The 17,810-nt window shown below is 36.5% G+C and overlaps 1 protein-coding gene and 1 pseudogene across 2 annotated transcripts in view; one reads left to right on the forward strand and one right to left on the reverse strand.

Annotated features, from left to right (window-relative positions):
• DPP10 (dipeptidyl peptidase like 10) overlaps positions 1-17,810 on the forward strand; it is a 707,501-nt gene that overhangs the window by 319,397 nt on the left and 370,294 nt on the right. The window lies entirely within an intron of this gene.
• Positions 7,853-9,634, reverse strand: LOC137765499 (mitochondrial import inner membrane translocase subunit Tim17-A pseudogene; annotated as a pseudogene).

Below are 17,810 nucleotides of genomic sequence, written 5' to 3' on the forward strand. Positions count from 1 at the left end.
CTGCGGCACGTGGGATCTTAGTTCCCTGACCAGGGATTGAACCCATGCCCCCTGTAATGAAAGCATGGAGTCTTAACTACTGGACCACCAGGGAAGTCCCTCCTGTAATAAACTTAAAGTAGTCCCATCTATAGTGCTAATAATTTTTAGAGTGAAATTAACATTTGAGATGATAGAATAATATAAATAGTATTATATTTGTGAAAAATTGAAAAGGGTATATACTAAAACCTTAGTTTTCTAAAATTTGGCTTTCTAACTATTTATATAATTACTAATTTATACAGAAGCTTGAAACATTATAATGCAACACTAAAGCATAGATATTCTTGTCAGAAATCTAGTTCAATGTTGGTTTCTTCATTAATTATCAGTATAACTAAGGGCAGGTTACTAGATCTCTGTAGGTTTGTTTCCTGATCAATAGAATGGTGATAATATTATCTTCCTAAGAAAGGTTGTGATGTTAAAGAGATGACCTATATATGGAAAGTACCTGGCCCATAGGGGGAATGTTGATTACAGTTTACTTCTCTTCACCATCCATTTTCTTAAATTTCAATTATTATCCTGAGGAGGTATCTACCTTTGTTATAAAAGGTTGAAATTTCCTCAGAAACTTGGAAAGCCTAGGGAAAATTTAAGTTGGCTAAAGAAGAAAAGTAGAAGTATAAGAGCATTGGTGGCAATGAAGATAAAGTATAAATACACACACGCTCAGGCACACATTCATAATATGCCCACAAAACGCAAACCTAATCACAGATGAAATAAATCATTAAAAAATCAGGAGAGACTAGACTCTTTTTATTTTATTTAATTTATCTATTTTTTAGATGGAAGCCACTGAATTTTTTAATCTTAGTCTCAGAAATAATATCACTTTTGCCATATTTTGCCATATTTTAGTGCCCTGTTCTTGAGTGTGAACTAGACCTAGAGACTCACAATCTCTAGGTCTAGTTCACACTCAAGAACAGGGTGTTACATGATGTCATGAACACCGGGAGGTGGGAATCATTGAGAGCATTTGTTGAAGTGCCTACCGCGCTGTGCTTTGTTGATTTTGACATCTGTTCTTCAACTGGCATTCAAATCTATATATTTTATAATTGGCCTAAGGATTTTTATTTTATTTTTGATTTGACATTTTTAAATTTAATTTTTATGCAGCAGGTTCTTATTAGTTATCTATTTTATACATATTAGTGTATATATGTCAATCCCAATCTCCCAATTCATCCCACCACCCACCCCCTGCTTTCCCCACTTGGTGTCCATATGTTTGTTCTCTACATCTGTGTGTCTATTTCTACCTTACAAAGCTGTTCATCTGTAGCATTTTTCTAGATTCCACATATATGTGTTAATGTACGGTATTTGTTTTTCTCTTTCTGACTTACTTCACTCTGTATGACAGTCTCTAGGTCCATCCATGTCTCTACAAATGACCCAATTTCGTTCCTTTTAATGACTGAGTAGTATTCCATTGTATATATGTACCACACCTTCTTTATCCATTTGTCTGTCGATGGGTATTTAGTTTGCTTCCATGACCTGCCTATTGTAAATAGTGCTGCAATGAACATGGGGGTGCATGTGTCTTTTTGGATTATGGTTTTCTCTGGGTATATGCCCAGTAGTGGGATTGCTGGGTCATATGGTAATTCTATTTTTAGTTTTTTAAGGAACCTCCATACTGTTCTCCATAGTGGCTGTATCAATTTACATTCCCACTGACAGTGCAAGAGGGTTCCATTTTCTCCACACCCTCTCCAGCATTTGTTGTTTGTAGATTTTCTGATGATGCCCGTTCTAACCGGGTGAGGTGATACCTCATCGTAGTTTTGATTTTCATTTCTCTAATAATTAGTGATGTTGAGCAGCCTTTCATGTGGCTCTTGGCCATCTGTATGTCTTCTTTGGAGAAATGTCTGTTTAGGTCTCCTGCCCATTTTTGGATGGGGTTGTTTGTTTTTTTAATATTGAGCTGAATGAGCTGTTTATATATTTTGGAGATTAATGCTTTGTCCGTTGATTCGTTTACAACTATTTTCTCCCATTCTGAGGGTTGTCTTTTCATCTTGTTTATAGTTTCCATTGCTGTGCAAAAGCTTTTAAGTTTCATTAGGTCCCATTTGTTTATTTTTGTTTTTATTTCCATTATTCTAGGAGGTGGGTCCAAAAATCTTGCTGTGATTTATGTCAAAGAGTGTTCTTCCTATGTTTTCCTCTAAGAGTTTTATAGTGTCCAGTCTTACATTTAGGTCTTTAATCCATTTTGAGTTTATTTTTGTGTATGGTGTTAGGAAGTGTTCTAATTTCATTCTTTTACATGTAGCTGTCCAGTTTTCCCAGCACCACTTATTGAAGAGACTGTCTTTTCTCCTTTGTATATCCTTGCCTCCTTTGTCGTAGATTAGTTGACCATATGTGCGTGGGTTTATCTCTGGCCTTTCTATCCTGTTCCATTGATCTGTATGTCTGTTTTTGTGCCAGTACCATATTGTCTTGATTACTGTAGCTTTGTAGTATAGTCTGAAGTCAGGGAGTCTGATTCCTCCAGCTCCGTTTTTTTCCCTCAAGATTGCTTTGGCTATTCGGGGTCTTTTGTGTCTCCACACAGATTTTAAGATTTTTTGTTCTAGTTCTGTAAAAAATGCCATTGGTAATTTGATAGGGCTTGCATTGAATCTGTAGATTGTTTTGGGTAATATAGTCATTTTCACAATATTGATTCTTCCAATCCAAGAACATGGTATATCTCTCCATCTGTTTTTTCATGTTTGATTTCTTTCATCAGTGTCTTATACTTTTCTGAGTATAGGTCTTTTACCTCCTTAGGTAGGTTTATTCCTAGGTATATTATTTTTGTTGCAGTGGTAAATGAGATTGTTTTCTTAATTTCCCCTCTGATCTTTCATTGTTAGTGTATAGGAATGCAAGAGATTTCTGTGCATTCATTTTGTATCCTGTAACTTTACCAAATTCATTGATTAGCTCTAGTAGTTTTCTGGTGGCATCTTTAGGATTCTCTATGTATAGTATCATGTCATCTGCAAACAGTGACAGTTGTAATTCTTCTTTTCCAATTTGTATTCCTTTTATTTCTCTTACTTCTCTGATTGCTGTGGTTAGGACTTCCAAAACTATGTTGCATAGTAGTGGTGAGATTGGACATCCTTCTCTTATTCCTGATATTAGAAGAAATGCTTTCAGTTTTTCACCATTGAAAATGATGTTTGCTGTGGGTTTGTCGTATATGGCCTTTAGTATATTGAGGTAGGTTCCCTCTATGCCCACTTTCTGGAGAGTTTTTATCATAAATCAGTGTTGAATTTTGTCAAAAGCTTTTTCTGCATCTGTTGAGATGATTATATGGTTTTTATTTTCCAGTTTGTTAATATGGTGTATCACATTGATGGATTTGCATATATTGAAGAATCCTTGCATCCCTCGGATAAATCCCACTTGATCGTGGTGTATGATCCTTTTAATGTGTTGTTGGATTCTGTTTGCTAGTATTTTATTGAGGATTTTTGTATCTATGTTCATCAGTAATATTGGTCTGTAATTTTCTCTTTTTTAGTATCTTTGTCTGGTTTTGGTATCAGGGTGATGGTGGCCTCATAGAATGAGTTTGGGAGTGTTCCTTCCTCTGCAATTTTTTGGAAGAGTTTGAGAAGGATGGGTGTCAGCTCTTCTCTAAATGTTTGACAGAAGTCACCTGTGAAGCTATCTGGTCCTGGACTTTTGTTTGTTTGAAGATTTTTATTCACAGTTTCATTACTTGTGATTGGTCAGTTCATATTTTCTATTTCTTCCTGGTTCAGTCTTGGAAGGTTACACCTTTCTAAGAATTTGTCCATTTCTTCCATGTTGTTCATTTTATTGGCATAGAGTTGCTTGTAGTATTCTCTTATGATGCTTTGTATTTGTGCAATGTCCGTAGTAACTTCTCCTTTATCATTTCCAATTTTATTGATTTGAGTCCTCTCCCTCTTTTCCTTGATGAGTCTGGCTAAAGGTTTATCAATTTTGTTTATCTTATTAAAGAATCAGCTTTTAGTTTTTTGGATCTTTGCTATTCTTTCTTTCTATTTCTTTTATTTCTGCTGTGATCTTTATGATTTCTTTCCTTCTACTAACTTTGGGTTTTGTTTGTTCTTCTTTCTCTAGTTCCTTTAAGTGTAAGGTTAGATTGCTTATTTGAGATTTTTCTTGTTTCTTAAGGTAGGATGGTATTGCTATAAACTTCCCTCTTAGAACTGCTTTTGCTGCCTCCCATAGGTTTTGGATCATCGTGTTTTTGTTGTCATTTGTCTCTAGGTATTTTTTGATTTCGTCTTTTATTTCTTCCGTGATCTCTTGGTTATTTTGTAACGCATTGTTTATCCACCATGTGTTTGTGTTTTTTACATTTTTTTCCCTGTAATTTATTTCTAATCTCATAGTGTTGTGGTCGGAAAAGATGCTTGATATGATTTCAATTTTCTTAAATTTACTGAGGCTTGATTTGTGACCCAAGGTGTTATCTATCCTGGAGAATGTTCCATGCACACTTGAGAAGAAGGTGTAATCTGCTGTTTCTGGATGGAATGTCCTATAAATATCAGTTAAATCTATCTGGTCTATTGTGTCATTTAAAGCTTGTGTTTCTTTATTAATTTTCTGTCATTTAAAGCTTCTGTCATTTAAAGCTTGTGTTTCTTTATTAATTTTCTGTCTGGATGATCTGTCCATTGGTGTAAGTGAGGTGTTAAAGTCCCCCACTATTATTGTGTTACTGTCAATTTCCTCTTTTATAGTTGTTAGCATTTGCCTTATGCATTGAAGTGCTCCAATGTTGGGTGGATGTATATTTATAATTGTTATATCTTCTTCTTGGATTGATCCCTTGATCATTACATAGTGTCCGTCCTTGTCTCTTGTAACATTCTTTATTTCAAAGTCTATTTTATCTGGTATGAGTATTGCTACTCCAGCTTTCTTTTGATTTCCATTTGCATGGAATATCTTTTTCCATCCCCTCACTTTCAGTCTGCATGTGTCCCTAGGTCTGAAGTGGGTCTCTTGTAGACAGCATAAATATGGGTCCTGTTTTTGTATCCGTTCAGCCAGCCTGTGTCTTTTGGTTGGAGCATTTAATCCATTCACATTTAAGGTAATTATCGATATGTATGTTCCTATTACCATTTTCTTAATTGTTTTGGGTTTGTTTTTGTAGGCCTTATTCTTCTCTTGTGTTTCCCACTTAGAGAAGTTCTTTTAGCATTTGTTGTAGAGCTGGTTTGGTGGTACTGAATTCTCTTAGCTTTCACTTCTTTGTAAAGCTTTTGATTTCTCTGTCGAATCTGAATGAGATCCTTGCCCGCTAGAGTAATATTGGTTGTAGTTTCTTCCCTTTCATCACTTTAAATATGTCATGCCACTCCCTTCTGGCTTGTAGAGATTCTGCTGAGAAATAAGCTGTTAACCTTATGGGACATCTCTTGTATGTTATTTGTCATTTTTCCCTTGTTGCTTTTAATAATTTTTCTTTGTCTTTAATTTTTGTCAATTTGATTACTATGTGTCTTGGCGTGTTTCTCCTTGGGTTTGTCCTGCCTGGGACTTTCTGTGCTTCCTGGACTTGGGTGGCTATTTCCTTTCCCATGTTAGAGAAGTTTTCAACTATAATCTGTTCAAATATTTTCTTGGGTCCTTTCTCTCTCTTCTCCTTCTGGGTCCCCTGTAATGTGAATGTGGGTGCATTTAATGTTGTCCCAGAGGTCTCTTAGGCTGTTTTCATTTCTTTTCATTCTTTTTTCTTTATTCTGTTCCACAGCAGTGATTTCCACCATTCTGTCTTCCAGGTCACTTATCCGTTCTTCTGCCTCAGTTATTCTGCTATTGATTCCATCTAGTGTATTTTTCATTGCAGTTATTGTACTGTTCATCTCTGTTTATTTGTTCTTTAAGTCTTCTAGGTCTTTGTTAAACATATCTTGCATCTTCTCGATCTTGGCCTCCATTCTTTTTCCGAGGTCCTGGATCACCTTCACTATCATTATTCTGAATTCTTTTTCTGGAATGTTGCCTATCTCCACTTCTTTTAGTTGTTTTTCTGGGGTTTTTATCTTGCTCTTTCACCTGGTACATATTCCTTTGACTTTTCATTTTGTCTCTCTTTCTGTGAATGTGGTTTTCGTTCCACAGGCTGCAGGATTGTAGTTCTTCTTTCTTCTGCTGCCTGCCCTCTGGTGGATGAGGCTATATAAGAGGCTTGTGCAAGCTTCCTGATGTGAGGGACTGGTGGTGGGTAGAGCTGGCTGTTGCTCTGGTGGGCAGAGCTCAGTAAAACTTTAATGTGTTTGTCTGCTGGGTGAGGCTGAGTTCCCTTCCTACTGGTTGTTTGGCATGAGTGTACAGGCTCTTTGCTGGGGCTAATGGTGGACTCAGGAGGGCTCATGCCAAGGAGTACTTCCCAGAACTTCTGCTGCCAGTGTCCTTGTCCCCACAGTGAGTCACATCTGCCCCCCACCTCTGCAGGAGACCCTTCAACACCAGCAGGTACATCTGGTTCAGTCTTCTAGGGGGTCACTGCTCCTTCCCTTGGGTCCTGATGTGCACACTACTTTGTGTGTGCCTTCCAAGCATGGAATCTCTGTTTCCCCCTCTCCTGTCAAAGTCCTGCAATCAAATCCCACTAGCCTTCAAAGTCTGATTCTCTGGTAACTCCTTCTCCCATTGCTGGACCCCCAGGTTGGGAAGCCTGACGTGGGGCTCAGAACCTTCACTCCAGTGGGTGGACTTCTGTGGTATACTTGTTCTTCAGTTTGTGAGTCACCCACCCAGCGGTTATGGGATTTGATTTTATTGTGACTGCGCCCCTCCTACCATCTCATTGTGGCTTCTCCTTTGTCTTTGGATGTGGGGTATCTTTTTTGGTGAGTTCCAGTGTCTTCCTGTCAGTGATTGTTCAGCAGTTAGTTGTGATTCTGCTGCTCTCGCAAGAGGGAGTGAGTGCACGTTCCTCTACCGAGACTAGATTCTGATACTCACTATTCTTCTGGGATTTATTGAACTGGACTGCCTGCATTTTAATGTGGCAAACTGAAGAACACAAGACATTTTTAATGCAATTTTAAAAATGATTATTGAATAATGGCACTTGAGTGTTTACTTTTGACTTCTGTAGTTGTCATTTTGTAGAACAATTTGTACCCAGGCAGAGCCTTGTGAAACAAAGATTGTAACCCTTAGCAATCAGGAGAGATTATAAACATACACTGAGACAGCAGAATCAGGGCCTTATCTGAATGCTGTGTTCCAGTTCTGCTCAGTGGATGTTGGAAGAATTTAAAGGAGGAGGAGAATCAAGAAAATTATCTAAAGAAAAAAGAAATATAAACTTATTTTGTTTTAAATTAGAAGGGCGTAAGGAAAGACTAAATCTATTTTCAAATTAAAATTATTCTAAAGTAAGTTTGTTTGTTTGTTTGTTTTTTAAAGAGCAATGTCCAGGAGTTTTTTTTATTGTTTGACTAACAGAAGAAAACCAGGCAGTGGAGTCCACAAGGAAATGATGGTCATGCTTCATTGCTGCTTGCCATTAGGTCCTTCATCTTCCTAGCACTTATTGTGTTTCCTTTGAAAGATTTTAGACATTTATTTCATCACAAATGCAATCCAAGTATGAATAAATAAATGTATTATCTTTTAGGAACCCCCACCCCCATGTTCCTTTAAATAGAAGAAGATGCTAAATGTCTCTTCATAGTCTGTTTGGCCATAGTTGTCCCACCTATGGTTTGAAAAACAGTCTGAAATCCTTTCCTCATTCCGTTAAAGAAATCCTGGGAAAGAAGTCCTATTGATATTGTCCATAGTCTCCAAAAGGTGAGGGTGGTAACTGGGCCGAAGGCCACTGCAAGGGGTCTTCAGCAAATGGAAGATAATTGGGAAATTGCGCAGAGGCAAATCTTGTCAAGGAGACACCAGCTCCTTCAATTAAAGCCCAGAGAATGCCACCCATCGCAGCTGACCCAACCATGGCCACTGGTCTGTTTCTTGCCAGTATGGCTCCTGTTAAGGCACCGCTCATGATGGAGTTCCAGGGATCTTCTTTCCCTCTGACTTGAACCATACTGCAGTCAGTCATGGAAAACAGACCTTCCCGAAACAGCGAAGCTACCTCTCAACTGCAGAGCCCTGGTTTTAATAGCTGTCAAACTCCTTCCTAGTCTGTGGTTTACTCCCACTGGAGAACTGCAAACACCTTTGATTACCATCACCTATGGTTCTCATCTTAAAGGCCCCACCGCAGTCATCCACAATTCGCACACATACTCTTGTACCTTGACTCCATGGTCAAAATAATTTTTCAAATTCAGTTTAATCTAAGGACATTGTTGATTAAATTTTAGATGACAATTTGGTATCTGACTAAGATGAAGAAACCACATGACAGATTTACTGGTTGCTGTTTTGTACTTTGTGATTTTAGCCCATAGTCAGTTTTAAAGGTCTGCTAGTTAGAAGGTGCTGCCTCTCTACTACTGTGACTAAAATCTTTTTGACTTTAATTTTATCTCTGTTCAGAGAATTAACATCCTTTCAAAAGTTCTACAATCGCATTGAAATTACTTTTAAAGAAAAGTTAGCTCTAGGTTTTACTTAAAAGACAGATGCTTAAACTTTTAGATATCAGTTAAGGTCTGTACATTTTATTGCATTTTATATGCATTGGATAAATTCAATTTTAAAATGTGACAAATCTTGTTTGAAGGGAAAGAACCCTCACTGAACAGAATTGTTGCACACTAATGTGTACTTTAATTTGGAATTTTCAGAATATGAATTTGTTTAGCATTGCAACAAACAAACAGAATCTTTGTCTATCCAAGTCCCCCATCCTAAAGAAGAACTTTGAATTTGGGTATCTATGCACAAACAAAAAGAGAGGATTTGCCTGTTAGTCCTTTGATATAATGTGGTTATTAGCTGCTTGATTTTATTTTATTAAGTTTTTAAATTTTTCGGCCGCACTGTGCAGTTAGCAGGATCTTAGTTCCCCAACCAGGGATTGAACCCGTGCCCTCAGTAGTGAAAGCCCAGAGTCTTAACCACTGGACTGCCAGAGAATTCCCTTAGCTGCTTGATTTTAAAACTTTATAGAAGAATGTGTTTTGGGGCAGACGTGTTGGTAAATCTGTTTCTGTTGCCAAGAATACAAGAGGACAACCCAACCTTTCATCGTGGTGAACCTCATTTATCATCCTGTCACTGCACCATCTTTTTCCAGTTTCATCCTGGACCAGGATTTCATGGCACAGAAAGAAACCTGGGCATCAAACCATAGCATATGAACAAGTGGATGGCCCAAATGTTTGAGAGCATAAACATGCCTCTCTCACTGGGCACCAGTTGAGAGGGTTGAAGCCCATTCATTGTAATTGAAGTTCAGAGTAGAAGAAGAAGCTGCGTCCAGATGAGAAACAATTCGTATGTTTGTGTGGATTTGGATTTTAATAGCTCTGTCACGTTCCATCACTGTTTGCTTGAGCATTTCCCCGATATGTTCTCCCAACACTGAGGCCATTTCTGCTTCCTTCTTGATATCACTCATTGTTTTCAAAATGTGGTTTTCCATGCTCTCTTCTCCAGTCTCAGTTAGGTTTGCAATTTAATAAATGGTCAGTAAAAATATAGCCCCCTAGGAGCTTAAGTCCTGAAATAATATTAGAGATGATTTAGTGTAATATTTACTTACTGTAACATTTTTCTTTCCTTTTTAGTTCTCACTCATCTGAAGATGCATCTCAGTCTTAGCTTAAGTTTTATTCTTTTCAAAATTAATATTGATAGTGTCATTAATTTCTAAACCTGAAGGACGCTAAGTACCATTTTTTTACATAAAGAAAACACATACGTGGAAGGAGTTTGTAATGTTGAGCCATGAACGACTGATAAATATAGTCTGTTAATGAGACTGTACAGGACGACAGTACTGTCATGAGAGACAGAGTGTGCCTTACGTAAGGGCAGAACTGCTGGTCTTCCAGTGACACATTCAACACTGTGATGGGGTGTGACAAAGAGGTGGACATAGCAAACTTTGAGACATATGCTAATAACACACTACCTAGAGATATTTAGGGTGGGTACCTACTGTGATATCATCAACTGGAAATGTGCACTTTGGTACTGTCGTAGAATGTTGGCATAGCCCTGTTGTTTGTATCTAGCTGTTTAAGACATTGAGGACGAAGCAGTGAATCTTACTAAGGGAGAAAACAAAGTGATGCAATCAAAATTAAAAGCTATTTCAGATACTATTGCTGGTTGCTAATTGTTATAGGTTATCCCATCACAAATTTAGTATATAGTATATATACATATGTTTGTTCATTTCACTTTTTGATAATGTTACCTTATTCAACATATTTAAAATTTAATCCACCATAATTCCTTCCAGAAGAGTCTCCTTTCTTATTATTTTAATGCCCTTATGATATATCATTGTAACTACAATAAAATTAATTAAACAAGGAGGCTGTTAGCCTGAGGTGGCTCTAATGCCTCGGCAGCCTACTAAGCAAACCAAAACCTAAGCCAGAATCAGTGCACCAGAATCCGGAAAAAAACCCAAAAGAACAACCGATCACAAGCAGCCCTCTTTTCCAAACAGGGCAACTGCTTAAGTATAGCCAATTGAATAACGTATTTGTTTTTCTTCTGCACCTTCTCTATGAAAACCTTTTCCCTAGCTTCTGTCATCAGGGAGCTCCTAACCATTTTTGGTTTGGTGCTGTCCAGTTTGCATCGGCTTGCGTAAATAAACCTTTGAAAAAACTTTATGTGCCTCAGTTTACCTTTTAACACTACCTATACCTCTAATACAAAAGGAACCTTTCCCTGACAGCTTTCAGCTTTTTCTCTTTCACCTGGGAGGTAGCTCTCTCTGACTCTGTTTTGTCCTTATAAGTTATAAAGAACCTATGAGTGCTGGTGTCTATCCATTACCGTAATAGAATCTGAGCATTAATATTTATTTTGGTGGGCATGCCCAATTTACAAAATCCAAAATTTATTTTCATAACCTAGCTTACAGCGGGTGTAGTAAATGAGTACAAGATTTAGAGGCTTGTTGGCTTAATAGGCTCAATTAGTAGAAAAGGATAGCTATCAAAAGCATCCTGCCTTAAGGGTTAGAATGGGGAAGTAATATGCCTTACTACTCAGAAATTCTTTTATTTATATCTTAGTAATCTCCTTCACGACATCACTTATTCCCATTTCATTTCTTCTCTTTGTGTATCTCCTTTGACTCTCCTAAAACAATATGGTTAATTTTATAGAGGGAATTCCTAATTTCATAAATTCTTTAAAATAGTATTGGGCAGTGTAGTTACCTGGCTTTTCTCACCTCTTCAGTCTCTCTTCCCACCATTGCTTCAAAGAAGTCTGCAGTCCTACACGTTGAAAACCACTTTCAGTTCCTGGAATGGACCTTGGTTCTTTCAAGTTTTTTGACTTTATTTATGTTGTCCCTATTCTTGGAAATACTCCTATCCTCCTATTACAATGGAATAGCTTTCTGACATTCTTTGAAGGTTTAGTGAAACCATTATTATTATTTTTTTCTTTTTGGAATTCTTCTTTGAGTTTACTTCTTCTGGCCTGAGATAGGTACTCTTTCTATGTGCCTACTTAATGCTTACATATTTAATAATAGTCACCTTTTAGATGTTTTGATTCACTTACTATCCCAACAACCCTATTGAGTAAACAACTATAATTGTTATCAGCCTCTTCTTATACATGAGGAAACTGAAGCAAAAAACAGGGAAACAAACTAGTACTTGCCTAAGGTCTTACAGCTAGTACGTGATAGAATGAGTTTTGAAGACAAAAGGTCTAGCATCAGTATACAAACCAGCGCTGTCCAATAGAAATCTGAGTTACAAATGTGACGTAAATTCATAAATTTTCTAAAGAATACATTGAAAGAGTAAAAAGAAACTGGTGAGATTAGTTGTGTTAATACATTTTGTTTAATACAATATATCCCAAATAACATTTCAAGTATAATCAGTACAGTATTAAAAATTAGTATTAAAAATGAGGTATTTTATATTTTTTATACGAAGTCTTCAAAATGCGGTGTGTATTTTATACTTACAGAATATCTCAATTTGGGCTAGTGTTTTAAAGTACATGTGGCTAATTTCTACCTTTAGTTGATAACACAAGTCTTTACTCTTAATCACAGTACTGTACTCTTTGTATGGAAATAGTTTTATTTGCCTGTATCCCCCATTGAACTCTGAACTCCTTAATGAGTGAGGATGTTTTGTATCTCTAGCACATAGAATAGGTATTTCCTGATATATAGTACAAACTTAATGAATATTTATTGAATTTTGTTGCTGAAGTACATTGTTAAGTTGAAATTTCAAGAGATTCAAAATAAACGACCATATGCATACATTTGCCACTCTTGAGCAGATCATGAGAGAAAATTGAGATGACATCCAGGAAGACAGTTGTATCTTTCAGGACAACAGGATATACATAAGTTTCCATTTTAAGAATGTATGTAAATGCTGAATTTCACTAAAATCGTATTATAAAATAATAAATGAAAACATGGTCTAAAAGTGTCACAATTTTTAAATTATTATAGAATACTGTGTTTTGTTACATTTGTTTAGTGAAAAAGGGGTGTCAGAATTAACATTGTATCATCATGTTTGGTAAAATCATGAGTGGAATCATGCCTCATGCATTGTAGATACCTAATAAATACTTTCTAATCTGATTTTTTTGAGCCAGGGGTAGTAACCTCAACTCCTACAGATATTTATTTATTTATTTGAAATCCGATCCAACTTGCCATCAGTTTGGACAAGCTGGGACAGTTTCTCAAAATGAACTCTACTATAGTCAAATCGTTCCATCTGTTCTCCCCAAATGAAAGAATCTTCCCTTGATGCTAGTCAAAGAGTGAGGGCTCCTTGACTCAGAACCAGATACAAGCTTAATACCAGCCTTCCATTTCAGCTCAATTACATTCTTGACAGCCTATGAGGCTCATGGGGTAAACTTTTTTTATAACAGTTATCAATATCAGCTAATTTTTCAGAATGGGCAAGAGTAAACTTCAATAGCTCCAGGATGAGTTTTCAGTCTTCCAAAGGTTGTCTCTGGCTAACTGCCATGGAGAATATTGTAGGAGCATAAAAAGTGCAGTTTTAGGCAACACTCTAGAAATCAGTTAACTTTATGTTTACTTAGATTGCGAAGATTTTATCAAGCTGAATTAACTATTTAATGCTGTTTCAGGGTACAGTTTCTTTTTGTGAGATATGGAAAATGGTCATTTTCCCCTGATACTTTATATACAGGACTGCAGCTGTGTGTGTGTGTGTGTGTCTGTGTGTCTGTGTGTCTGTGTATATGAATATTATCTAGCAATGTTTAGAGGTTGGCCTATCATTGACTCTGTCATGAAACTATCATGGGCAAAAGAGAGAGAGCATCCTACTGATGGGCTACAGGCTCAGTAAGAACCCGGGACTTTTGGATGTGTCTATAGGGGTTGAAATTTTTGTTAGGAGTAGAATTGATATTCAGGGTGATTTGAAATGATATTAAGTCCTTGAACCCAGGAATGGCTAAATCCTGTCATTATCCAGCATTCTTTATATTTTGTAACATCAGGTACATCATTATACAAGGAACTATTAATTACAAACACACACTACTCTATTATTCACTGAATGTCCATAACCACAAAAGTGAAATTCTTTCTTCAATTGTAATAGGGCATTTAGATTTCTTTCAAAGTTTAAGTGAAAACTTTCCTTTCCTTAAAAGTGTAAATTTTAACACCATGCTGCTCTAAAAACTAAAGCAAATATTTTATATAAAAGAGAAGAGGGTGAGAAGCCATAAGTATCCTCTTGCCTCTCAGCCAGGCTCTAATGTGTTCAACCCATGGAGGCAGGAATTAAAAAAAGGCACCAGAGACCACATGGATTTGGCTTCTTAGGAATTCAACCACAGAGATTCTGGAAGCATAAGAAACAGCAATACCTCAACCATGACCTTTGAACATAGTGACCCCTCACATTAGTAATTGTTTAATTTGGTTTATACAAATATAGTTATTAAATATGGAGTGTCTTCAAGGAGCTAACACACCTCTTTCAATAAATACAAATTATAGTTCACAATATGCCCCAAGAGTAGTGCACCATCATTTTTATAAAATGTTAGTATATCCCCCCATTACTAGAAAAAAAGAAAAAATATGGTGGAAATAATCACAATTGAGGTTTTGTGAAATATTTCATCATAGTAAAATATCTGAATATCACTACAGTAAATGTAAACAGTCAAATATGTTTAGCTTTGTTTAACAATCTCATAACTTTTTGCTGATGGATCAGTTTTAGTGAAATTTGTGTTAGAGTCTTTGAAGCATATTTTGAAATACAGCATATCTTTTAATCTTTCTGTGAATTGGTTTCATTTACTAACATTTGGAGGAGATCTCTTATTCTGAGGGAATCTGATGGGAATTCTGATGAGTGTTTGAAAAGTGGTAATTGTGGCACTTTGGGAAATGCTGGGAGAGGGCCAACCTGAGGGCCACAGGTGCTTTTCCCAGCCAGCAAGGAGGCTTAAGCAAGAAAGCTTTCTAGCACTGTGCCAGGAGTTGAGCTAGGGCCCTCAATAAAAGGGAATTGGATTTATCTGTAGATAAATATAACATTTCTTTGTTCTTTTCTATTTAAAAGATATACACGTTGTGATATATACCTCTAAAAAAACTCTATCAATCCTACAGAAAACGGGGTCCAGGGAACTCTTTCCACCTCCAGTTTATTAATACTGCATTAAAAATGTGTATTACTTTTAAGAAATTTAAACATGACGATTAAAATACAGACATTAAACTTATAAACAATCAAAAATTATGCAAAAGAAATACAAATACTATGAAATTCTATTTCTGAAAAATCTTGGGTAACAATCTGAAGGTGGAAATCTTGATGATATACAACATTTAATGAAGTTTCAGAATCTATTTCTGCTACTGCAAAGAAATGTCATCATCAACAGTACAGAAATAAAAATTTAATAATGCAATGCATGTTGCATAAAGGAATATTTTGCAGCCATTAAAAAAATGAAAAATAATATGAAAGAATCTAGCATAACCTTTTCTATCATTAGGGTTAAAACTGGTATACAAAAGTTTATCCAGTCTGATTTAAAATGCTTAATATAAAAAAAAAAAGCTAATTGTATTATCTTTGTCAGGGTTTTCTAGAGATACAAGACCAATTTTCTTCCTATCTATCTATCTATCTATCTATCTATCTATCTATCTCTCTCTCTCTCTCTCTCTCTCTAACATCTGTCTCTCTATCTATCTATGTATCTATCTAGAGGGAGAAGGAGAGAGAGGGAGGGAGGGAAGGAGGGGGAGGGAGAGAGAAAGAGAGAGAGGGAGGTTAATTTATTATAGAAATTGGCTCATACAGTGATGGAAGTCAAGAAGGCCCACAATCTTTCATCTGCAAGCTGGAGAACCAGGAAAACTAATGGGTTTCATTCAGTCTGAGTCCAAAGTGCCACAGGACCACTGATGTCTGAGGGTAGGAAAAGAATTGCCCCAACTCAAGCAAAAGGAGCAAATTCACTCTTCTCTTGCCTTTTTGTTCTATTCAGACCCCCATTTGAATGGATACTACCACCTACATTAGTGAGCTTCTTTACTCAGTCTTTCTCAAATGCTAATCTCTTCCGGAAACATCCTCACAGCCACACCAAGAAAAAATGTTCTACCACCTATTTGGGAATCCCTTTGCCCAGTCAAGGTGACACATAAAGCAAACGATCACAAGAACTCATAGAATTTTAATTTCCTTTTTAATATTTTCATTAATTTCTAAAGTAAGTTGTGTTACCATTTAAGTCATAAATACAGGGGAAGGATTCTTCAAAGATGGGTCTAGGTAGGAATTTATCTCCCTACCTAGACAACAATTGTACTGGCAGAATCTGTCTGATATAACTCTTTTGAAACTCTGGAGTCTGTTGAAGGTTTATAACTTCCAAGGGGAGGGTTTGGATAGCAAATTGCAGATAACAGTCAATTTCAACTCTTAGTACAGTACCAGTTACCCCTCCCTCACCCCTCAACCTGGGAAAGGAGGCAGTGCACATGTTCCAGGAGAAGCTTGCAGGAGCCAGAGTGGACAAAATGCACCCTATCTTCCTTTGGAGACCAGTGTTCTATTTGCTGATTGTTGCTTCTGATCACAGAGGTGCAGAGAAAGAGGTGGTGGTCATTGTTGTTATACCTAGCCCCACTGTTGTAAGGTCCTCTCCTTTTGGCTGAAGTGACTTCTAGTGATATTTAAAGGGCCAGCACCTTCCACCCCTGCCCTCTCCCTCTTTTTATTCTTTTTCTCCTTTCGGGAGCCAGACTTTGAAGACTGATACATTTAAAATCAACTGCATATATAGGGCAATTAGAAAGTCACTACACATGCCTAGGGAAAAGCACAGGATCAAAAAAGACCTGAAAACCCATAAGCTTATACCTCAGTGATCTTCAGCACAGAAACAGCCTACAGCAATCAAAAACAAAAAATAAAAAATAAAAAAACAGAAAACCCTGAGGAAGGAGGAGAATCTGGTTTCCAGAGTTACCACACTACTACATTTAAATGAACAATTTTCAACAAAAACTAAAAAGGCTTAAAAAGTATGGCCTATTCAAAGAGAACAAACGTAAATTTGTTAGGTCACAAATTAGGTCTCAGTGGATTTTAAAATGTAGATATCATACAAAGTATCTTCTCTGATCACAATGGGATAAAGTTAAAAATCAATAACAGAAGAAACACTGGAAAATTCACAAATTTGTGGAAATGAGACAACACACTGTTTAAAAATTAATGGATCAAGGCAGAAATCACAAGGGAAAGTAAAATACACTTAGATATAAATGAAAATGAGAACACAGCATGCCTCTAAATATATTGGATGCAGTGAAAGCAGTGCTAGGGGAGAAGTTTATAAATATCAGCAGTTACATTAAGAAAAAAGAAAGCTTTCAGATCAACAACCTAATTTTATAACTTAATGAACTAGAAAAAGAAGAAAAAACTAAACCCAAAGCTAGAAGAAGGAAGGAAATCATAAAAGAGCAGAGAAAAACAAAATAAATAATAGAAAAAAAGTAGAAAAAACCCCAGTGAAACCAAAAGTTTATTCTTCAAAAAGATCAACAAAATGGACAAAGTTTTAGGGATTTCCCTGGCGGTCCAGCAGTTAAGACTTCATGCTTCCACTGCAGGGGGCACGGGTTCGATCCCTGGTTGGGGAAACAAGATCCCTCATGCCACGAGGCACAGTCAGAATAAAAAAAAGGACAAACCTTTAAATAGATGGACTATTTAGAAAGAAATAGAGAGAAAGATAGAGAAAATATTCAAATCACTAAAATCAAAATGAAAGTGGGGACATTACTAGTGGTTCTACAGAAATAAAAAAGGATTTAAGAGAGTACTATGAACTAGTGTACATCAACAAATTCGATAACCTAGATGAAATGTATAAATTCCTAGAAACATAAAATCTACCATTAATAAATGATGAAGAAATTAAAAATCTGAATAGAGCTATAACTAGTAAGAAGATTGAACCAGTAATCAAAAATCTCCTAACAAAGAAAAGCCCTGGATCTAAATGCTTCAATGGTCAATTCTACCAAACTTTAAAGAAGAAATAGCATGAATCCTTAA

Source organism: Eschrichtius robustus, chromosome 5 (assembly GCF_028021215.1).
Source record: "Eschrichtius robustus isolate mEscRob2 chromosome 5, mEscRob2.pri, whole genome shotgun sequence".
Classification (NCBI taxonomy): domain Eukaryota; kingdom Metazoa; phylum Chordata; class Mammalia; order Artiodactyla; family Eschrichtiidae; genus Eschrichtius; species Eschrichtius robustus.